At 39.3% G+C, this 8,978-nt stretch overlaps 1 non-coding gene across 1 annotated transcript; it reads left to right on the top strand.

The window, feature by feature from the left end:
• The first annotated feature begins 714 nt into the window (after window positions 1-714).
• On the top strand, window positions 715-820 carry LOC122030779. Its single transcript, XR_006125617.1, has one exon. It is a non-coding gene; the product is annotated as a small nucleolar RNA R71 (small nucleolar RNA).
• Window positions 821-8,978: the final 8,158 nt, after the last annotated feature.

The raw sequence follows: 8,978 nt of genomic DNA, 5'->3' as shown, positions 1-8,978 counted from the left end.
CACTCAACCATATTAGTGTCACAGGATTTGCAGAAGTCTTTATTTTCATTGACCCCCACTAACCTTTGTGGAAAAGGAACCCTTAGTGAAGGTCCTGGGAAAGACTGAACTTCCTTTTTTCCAAATTCCCTTTGAGCTTTTGGAGGAGGTCCAACTTGCTTATCTAGTGTTGGTGTGATTAATCGTTGAGGGAAAGGTACTTATGGCCTTTGGGAACTTCCTAAAGAAATGGAACTGAGTTCTTGTGATCTTCTATTATTCTTCTCCTCATTTCTAAACATATCATTCTTCAGAAGTTCTTCATGATTTTTGCCACTTCTCAACCCAACATCATCACACTTTTCATTAGATCTTGACTGTGTAGGAGGGGGATCTTCTTTAAACCATTTTGAAACAATACTATCAAGCTTTGCCCCCAAATGTTTGAACTCCTCACTCTGTGACTTGTGAATTTCAACATTTTTAGGTGGTTGAACTTCATTTTGTTTGACAGGCTCTCTTACATTTATGGCTTGTACTTCTTGAATATCCTAGGGAAATTCCATCCAACTTTTGTTCGACCATTCATGGAGGTTCAATGTCACTTGATCAATTAATGAATAAGCTTCATCTACACTTTTGTCCATAAAAGAACCTCCAGCTGATGAATCCAATAAACTCTTGTCTGAAAAAGAAACTCCCCCATAGAATATGTGCAAAATCAACTATTTTTCAAAACCATGATGAGGGCACTGTCTTTGAAGACTCTTGAATCTATCTCATGCTTCAAATAATGATTCTCCATATGCTTGAGCAAAATTTGTTATGCAATTCCTCATATACACTGTTCTACTTGGAGGGAAAAAATGATTCAGAAATTGCTTCTTCAATTGTTCCCAACTTGTGATGCTTTGAGGACAGAGAGAATATAGCCAAGTCCTTGCTTTATCCTTGATACTGAAAGGAAATACCATCAATCGAACTGCATCTGCTGATACTCCTTCACATTTCACCAAATCATAAATCTCTAAAAATGTTTCAAGATGCAGATAAGGACTTTTTGATACTTCTCCTCCAAATTTGTGACCTTGTATCATGAAAATTCTCTGGTTCTAATTGGAAACTTTCTGCTTCAATTTGAGGTTGCACAATGGGAGATAAAAATCTTGCAGAAAAGGGTATAGAAAAATTTCTCATGGGCCTGCTTGACATGTTAATGCTCATGGATATTCAAGAAAAAAAATGATCAAGAATCAAAGACAAGAAATAAAATGCAATATGAAAAACAAGAAAGAAAATGCAAAATTTAAATTGCAAGAAAGAAAGTGCATAATGAAAACAAGAAAGAAAAGACAAAAGGAAAAAAGAAAAATGTCTAGAATAATTCATATGCTAATCAACTAACAAGATATGTTTACAAAAGAAAAGCAGAGAAAAATTTAAAGAAAAAGAAGAACAGAGAAAAGCTAGACTAGAATGCTAGAAATCAAGAATGCAGAACTAGAATATCAACAAGAAAAATTTAGAAAAAGTAGAAAAGAATACAAGAAAAACAGAATTCTATAGATTAGTTACAATTATACTAATGATAAAGAAAGAAAAGTTATGTTTATTCTAACTCAATTGATAATCTCTAATGTTATAACACAGTCCCCGGCAACGGCGCCAAAAACTTGTTGACCTCCGCAAGTGTACGAAAATGTCACAAGTAATATAAAAGATTATCGTATCCACAGGGATTGGAATAAGCACTAGAAATGTTTCGACACGAGTTAGTTAAACAACTAATCAATTGGTTTCCAAAAGCTAAATGTAACTAATGAAAAGTAAACATAGAAATGAAAGATCAACAAACAAGATTATGGGCTATGATAAAGGAATGTTCTAGGAGTTTTGGTTTCTTTGTAGACTCCTCAATGTAAATGATCTACCAAATCCTATTTCTCAATTGTCCAACATTTATAGAAGGTTGCTGGTTCTCTCTTGCAATAGACAACCGGCCTAGGACTGAAATCTATACCTAAATGTGATCAATTAGATATGAACTTATGTTGTCCTTACATAGGCATATTCTTGTCACGAAGATCCCTCGGATAATCAACACAAAGATCATACTTCTCAACCCATAAGATATAAAGATTAATCCCTAAATCTATCCTACCCTCTTGAATTATCCTATTTTTCCCTAAATCTTATCCCTCAAACGTCCTTACACGGGCTTGCACCTTTCGCGTGCTTCCCTCGGAAAATCGAGTGGGAGATAATCTCTACAAGATCCATTGAACATTCAAACAATCAATCTAAAATGAGAATTAGGTCCATATCACAACAATTCATTCAAGATTGAATTGATACAAACAAAACAATATCATAGAAAGGCAAATCCACAAGAGTTTACATCAATTCATCATACAAATACTCCCTCCATCCTAAAACAAAGAGATCTACTCCATGAATCGGAGAGAGAAATCCGAAAATACAAAGATTACTCCTCGATCCAAGAAGAGGAGAGAAAGAAAACTTATCTAAGATGAAGCTTGGTCTTCGGATCCAATCCACGCTCCCGGAGTCGAATCCGTTGAAGATCTTCCTTTAGATCGCCTAGAAATCCTCCCAAGATCGGAAGGAAAGACCCAAATCTCGCTTTCTCCCAAAGGGGAGAAGATCCCCTTTCAAATCAAGAAGAAGAGCTTATATAGAGGTGAGTTTTGGGCGTCACACGGCCCCGTGGCACGGCCGTGTGAGGTTCACACGGCCTGTTCCACTCTCTTCTCTGCTGACCTCACACGGCCGTGTGGTGCACACGACCATGTCATGTTCTGCTTCTGTTTTCTTTACACGGCCGTGTAGATCTACACGACCATGTAAGGTTTCAACACTGGATGGCCTACACGGCCGTGTGCCACACACGGCCATGTTCTTCTCCTGCTCTGTTAAGGTTACACGGCCGTGTGGATTCACACGGTCATGTCATACTTCTCCTCTAGAAACATTACACATGTCATACTTCTCCTCTAGAAACATTACATGGTCATGTGGCTCACATGGCCATGTGGGGCTCACACCCCCTTACATCACATGGCCATGTGGCTCACACACCCCCCTGCATAACTATATCTTATTGCAACTTCTTTTACTCCATTAAGATGGGATTTTCTCTGGTTGATGTCTTCTTCAAAGTTGTAGAGATTGAAGTTATCTACAAATTCGTTCAAAGAATATCCCAAAACACCAACGGAGCACAAAGTCATGCCTGTTTTACTCTTGGTGTGCAATGCAGGAATTCCACACGGCCGTGTGCCAAGGCCGTGTCTCATAGAAACGCATTTTAGACCTTTAGGACGTAGTTTTCTCTGGTTGACGTCTTCATAAGAGTTGTAGATATTGAGGTTATCTACATTTTGATATCTGGAACGGCTCATAACTCCAACCGAGCAGAAAGTAATGATCATTTTCCTTTTAGTCTGCAGTGCTGAATTTTCACACGGCCATGTGATGTTTACACGGTCTTCACACGGCCGTGTGAAGTTCACACCGCCTTAGCACGCCCCCTACATGGCCTTGACATGGGGGTGTGGTCTCCACATGGCCTAAACTTGGGAAAACTAAATTTTTTTCATGCCTGTGACACTCTGAAAGCTTTAGACTTCATTTAAGCTCCGTTTTTGCTCCAAATTGCATCCTATCAATCAAAACAAGCAAATAGTAGATCTCCGAACAAAATATGATGGAGGTATGACATTATAATGAAATAGGGTGCAAGAAACATAGATTATACTAATGAAATACAAGTAGATGTGCGTCAAATCATGCATAAAAGTATATATAATCTATGCACATTAGTCAACAAGTTAACGCCCTCTACGAATATCATAGGATCATGAGCGAGACTCCTAGTTTTCCTAGTTTCCTTGTGGGTCGACCGCGTAGACCTCCATTTCCTCGACCTCCATTTCCCCGCCATCCTCCACCACCTCCACCATATTGATTTTATCGAGACAATGAAGACTTTAAGTCTGGGGGGTGTTCGCAACCTAAAAATTTATGTTAGCTAGAGCCCTAGAGCCAATCATTTGATGATTTTATTTTGGACTTGTTGTATCATATTTTATATATAAATAAAAGCATTTGGTTTTTGGTTATTATACTTACTTGTATTGGTGCCAAATAAACTAAGTATAATAACATCCTTGAGTAGACGGTTCTCACCTATATCAATCGGTTAGTTGAACCGATAGTGAGATGATATAGGGAACACTACTTTTAATCATTCCTAGTCGAGTATTAACATTCAGGGACAATGTTAATGCAATAAAACTAGTCAACTCGATGACTTGATCTCACAAGTCATGGATATAGAGATATCAAGTTGACACATGGGTATGCATTGGAGAATGTATACTGAATGACCCGCCATGAGAAAGTATCATGGATCGTTATATGAGTGTCATATACTTTCTCATGTGGCTATTAGTATGACTACTAGTCCTTAGACCTGAAGTCACCATGGTTCCCTACATAAGGAGTTATGTACTTTGGCTTCGTCAAACGTCACCCGTAACTGGGTGGACTATAAAGGCGATTATTGGGTATGTAACAAATTATGCGGAGGGATGTGAGTGATGTAGATGAGATCTATCCCTCCTATATGACGGGACAGACATCGATATTCTTGATAGAGTGAGACCACGAAGTGCATGGCCATGCCCAAATGAGTCAATATGAGATATTGAGCTCATTTGATTTAGTGAGTCTACTTGGAGTTCAAGATTTAGATTGATTAGAGGATGACACGGTCTATGCCTCATATTGATCAATCTAGATGTCTAGGATAGAAGGACATTTGTCATATATTGTGAGGAGTCACAATTAGTAGTCACAAGGTGATGTTGGTGTTAGTTAGAGCCCTAGAGCCAATCATTTGATGATTGTATGGACTCATGTATATCATATTTTTGTATATTAATAAAGGCATTGGTTTTTGGTTATTATGCTTATTTGTATTAGTGTCAGATAAAATAAGTATAGTAACGTCCTTGAGTAGAACGTTCATACCTATATCAATCGATTAGTTGAATCGATAGTGAGATGATATAGGGAACACTACTCTAAATCATTCCTAGTCGAGTATTAACATTCAGGGACAATGTTAATACAATAAGACTAGCATGTAGGTCAGCTCGATGACTTGATCTCACAAGTCATGGATATAGAGATATCAAGCTGACACATGGGTATGCATTAGAGAATGTATACTGAATGACCCGCCATGAGAAAGTATCATGGATCGTTATATGAGTGTCATATACTTTCTCATGTGGCTATTAGTATGACTATTAGTCCTTAGACCTGAAGTCACCATGGTTCCCTACATAAGGAGTTATGTACTTTAGTTTCGTCAAACGTCACCCGTAGACTATAAAGGCGATTACTGGGTATATAACAAATTATGCAGAGGGATGTGAGTGATGTAGATGGGATCTATCCCTCCTATATGACGGGAGAGACATCGATATTCTTGATAGAGTGAGACCACGAAGTGTATGGCCATACCCAAATGAGTCAATATGAGATATTGAGCTCATTTGATTGAGTGAGTCTACTCGGAGTTCAAGATTTAGATTGGTCAGAGGATGACACGATCTATGCCTCACATTGATTAATCTAGATGTCTAGGATAGAAGGACACTTGTCACATATTGTGAGAAGTCACAATTAGTAGTCACAAGGTGATGTTGGATCTCAACATTTCTTGTAACTTGGGTAGCAATGATGTATTGCTAGATGCCGCTCATTGCTTATGTTTTTAAAGGAGTTTATAACATTGCCAACGTTACAAGAACCTATTGGGTCACACACAAAGAACATGTGCATGGAGATTAGGTTCATATGATGAACCAATAGGATTAGATTCATATGATGAATCAAAGATTGGATTCAAATTAGACTTATTGAGTTAGACTCAATTAGATTCAATTGTTGAATTAGTCTAATTTAAATTTGATTCATGAGTCAATTTATATTAATGAATTGAGATTCATTAAATTAAAATTGACTTGAATCAAAGGTTGGATTTAACTCAACAAGGAAGAAAATTGGTCATGTTTGACTTGACCAAATGGAAGTTGAAACATCAAGTTTGACTTGATGTCTTGCCACATCATCATGAAGGTTGACTCATCCTACTTGGTATGACCAATCTAGCCACATCATTAGCCACATCATCTCCACATTTAATGGTGTGCCACCTCATGGAGGTTACACACCAAATGCATTAATGTGGCCGGCCACATTAATGTGGGAGTTACACTAGTGTGGCCGGCCACACTAAGTGAGGATAATGTTTCATTTGGTGGCAATTGAATGGTGTTCAATGCTTCTTCTTCCTTGGGTGCTTCTCCCTCTCTCAAGCTTGTTTTTGGTCGTGGCTTCATAGTGGAGAAGAAGTGAGAGTTGATTCCAAGCAACTAGGTGGTGTGAAGGTCACAAAAGGAGAGTACCTAGAGGAGTGTATGAGTTCCTTTTTCCCTTCTCTCCTTTCTCACTTTTTAGATCCAATCCGAGAGCCCTAGAAAGTGCTAGCACACTTGTGGGTTCTCCTCTCCATCTTTGAGTGGTAGAAGACCACTCCTTGTTCGTGTGGATACCGCTAGAGGACCGTTCGCTTGACGGTCTCGAGATCCGGCTACCTTTGGACGTTGCGGGATTACGAAGGGCACTCATCAAGGGTAAATGTTTTTCCCTCGTAGATCTAAGAGTCGATCGTGTTTTAAACTCGTACTCGTATTTTTGGAAAGTTTTACCTTGCACGAGATCCGTGGCTTGGGCGATTCGGGGTTTCCGCGACGCGATAGTATCAGAGCCACGTGCAAGGCTTGTACGAGTTTTAATTTTTGGTTTTATGAAAACTAAAGTTTCTGTAATTTTCTGTAAAATTATGTTTTTATAGTTTTTATGGGTAATTTTTCCGTAGAAGCGAAGCACAAGTGTCTCGTCACTTGTAGGCTTCGGCTACCGAAAAGATTTTTCCAAAACGGCTTCGTTTTGCCCCAAATCCGTTTGGGACAGCGGGCTTGGGTGCCATTAGATTGCAAAGGAGCAACTCATGATGGTTAGATCGTGGGTAAGGGTACTGCCCCTAACCCCGCAAGGGGATTTGCTCCGCGATCGCACCTGAAATCGCTTAAAACGAACCCGCCGGGAAGATTTTTCCGAAACGGCAATGTCTCGGCCCAAATCATTTTGGGACAGCGGGTTTAGGCGCTGTTGGATCGCAAACGAACCCTCGCGATGGTTAGATCGCGGGTAGGGGCGCTGCCCCTGGGCCCCGCAAGGGGATCCGTTCCGCGATTGCGCACGAAATCGCTAAACGGGACCGTCGGGAAATTTTACTCGTAAAAATTGTAAAAATTATTTTTAAAATTATAGAAAATTATGAAAATATATAATTTTGAATTATATATTAATTTTGTGATAGTCATGGCCCAAAAACCCAATATGATTGGTTGTATTGTAATTCATAATACGGCTTGCGTGCCGTTATGTGTTTGCGAGTGTTGGATTGTATTCGCGACCTGCGCGTCGTGCCTTCTCTTATATTCTTGTTGTAAATTAGATTTAGACTCGAATGTAACTCGAGTTTCAAATTGTAATGTACAAATTGGAGCGGTGGAGGCTCCACACGAGACGGAGTTCCGAGGCAGGCACGAGCAACACATGGTGGTCAAAGGGAGGAGCTTGGAGAAGCTGTTGACCCTAGGTTGACCATTCGATCTTCTCATTGGCTTGAGAAGATCGTAGTAGGGCCATGACTAAATCACAAATAATTAAATTAATTGCTTGTGTATGTGATGCATGTTTAATAAGTAATTAATTAATTAGTGCCTTACGATTAGATTAGATCTAAGTCGTGCACATGATGCACCCTTGCGATTAGATTAGATCTAAGTCGTGCACAAGATGCATCCTTTTCGATTAGATTAGATCTCGATCGAACCAACTCTAAATGCCTAACCGTGCCGTGATACCTATCACTACCTCGATCACATGTATTGTTGAATCTGCCAAAGCAGAGCAATACATATTTATCTTGGTAGGGTACGGAGGGACAATCTTGGTCCTGCCTATCAACGCATGGGTGAATACAAACTCAATTAGATTGAGTATTCCTAGTTACTCGATTGGATCGAGTCAACTATAGGCGTTATTCCAACGGTTGGAAAAGATAGATCAAAATCACATCTATATTAACTCTCGGGCGTATTAGCCAAAGCTAACTCGAGTTTTAATATAAATGCGGATATTGATTTTATAAATAAGAGTTGCATAGAGATGTAATTGGTAATCGTTACCTACCGATCATACTAAGCCTTGGGCGTATTAGCCAAAGCTAACTCAAGGGTTAGTATGATGTGGATCTTGTCCCACAAGAATTATAGAATTCAGTGGGAGCATCATTTAATTAAAGGCCTAATTAAATGATTTTAAAGAATATGATATTTATTTCTGCAAATTTTCTGTTGTAGATAACCATGACGTCAAATACGAACATTTTCTCTCTGCGATCTGTCCTTAAGAAGGACAAGCTCAACGGAGCAAATTTACAGGAACCCGAGAATAGTTCTCACCCAAGAACGTAAACGGTACGAGCAGCCCATTCCGGAGGCTCCTCCTGCCACTGCCACGCGAGCAGACCGAGATGCTTACAAGAAGCATCAAGATGACGCATTAGATGTGTCTTGTCTTATGCTCGCAACCATGAATTCTGAGCTTCAGAAGCAACATGAGTTGATGAGCACTTACGATATGGTTGAACATCTTTGTCACCTATATCAAGGACAAGCAAGGCACTGGAAGAGGAACTCAAAAGAATACCTGGAAGATCTTAAGAAGAGAAATAAGATTTCTACTTCAGGTATAAATGTTATAGAAGTCAACCTCTCTATTTCTTCATCGTGGGTATTAGATACCGGATGTGCTTCGCACATTTGTACTAATGT

This window comes from Zingiber officinale, chromosome 10B (assembly GCF_018446385.1).
Source record: "Zingiber officinale cultivar Zhangliang chromosome 10B, Zo_v1.1, whole genome shotgun sequence".
Taxonomy (NCBI): domain Eukaryota; kingdom Viridiplantae; phylum Streptophyta; class Magnoliopsida; order Zingiberales; family Zingiberaceae; genus Zingiber; species Zingiber officinale.
The sequence above is the reverse complement of the archived record's forward strand: the minus strand, read 5'-3'. Positions and strand labels throughout refer to the sequence as shown.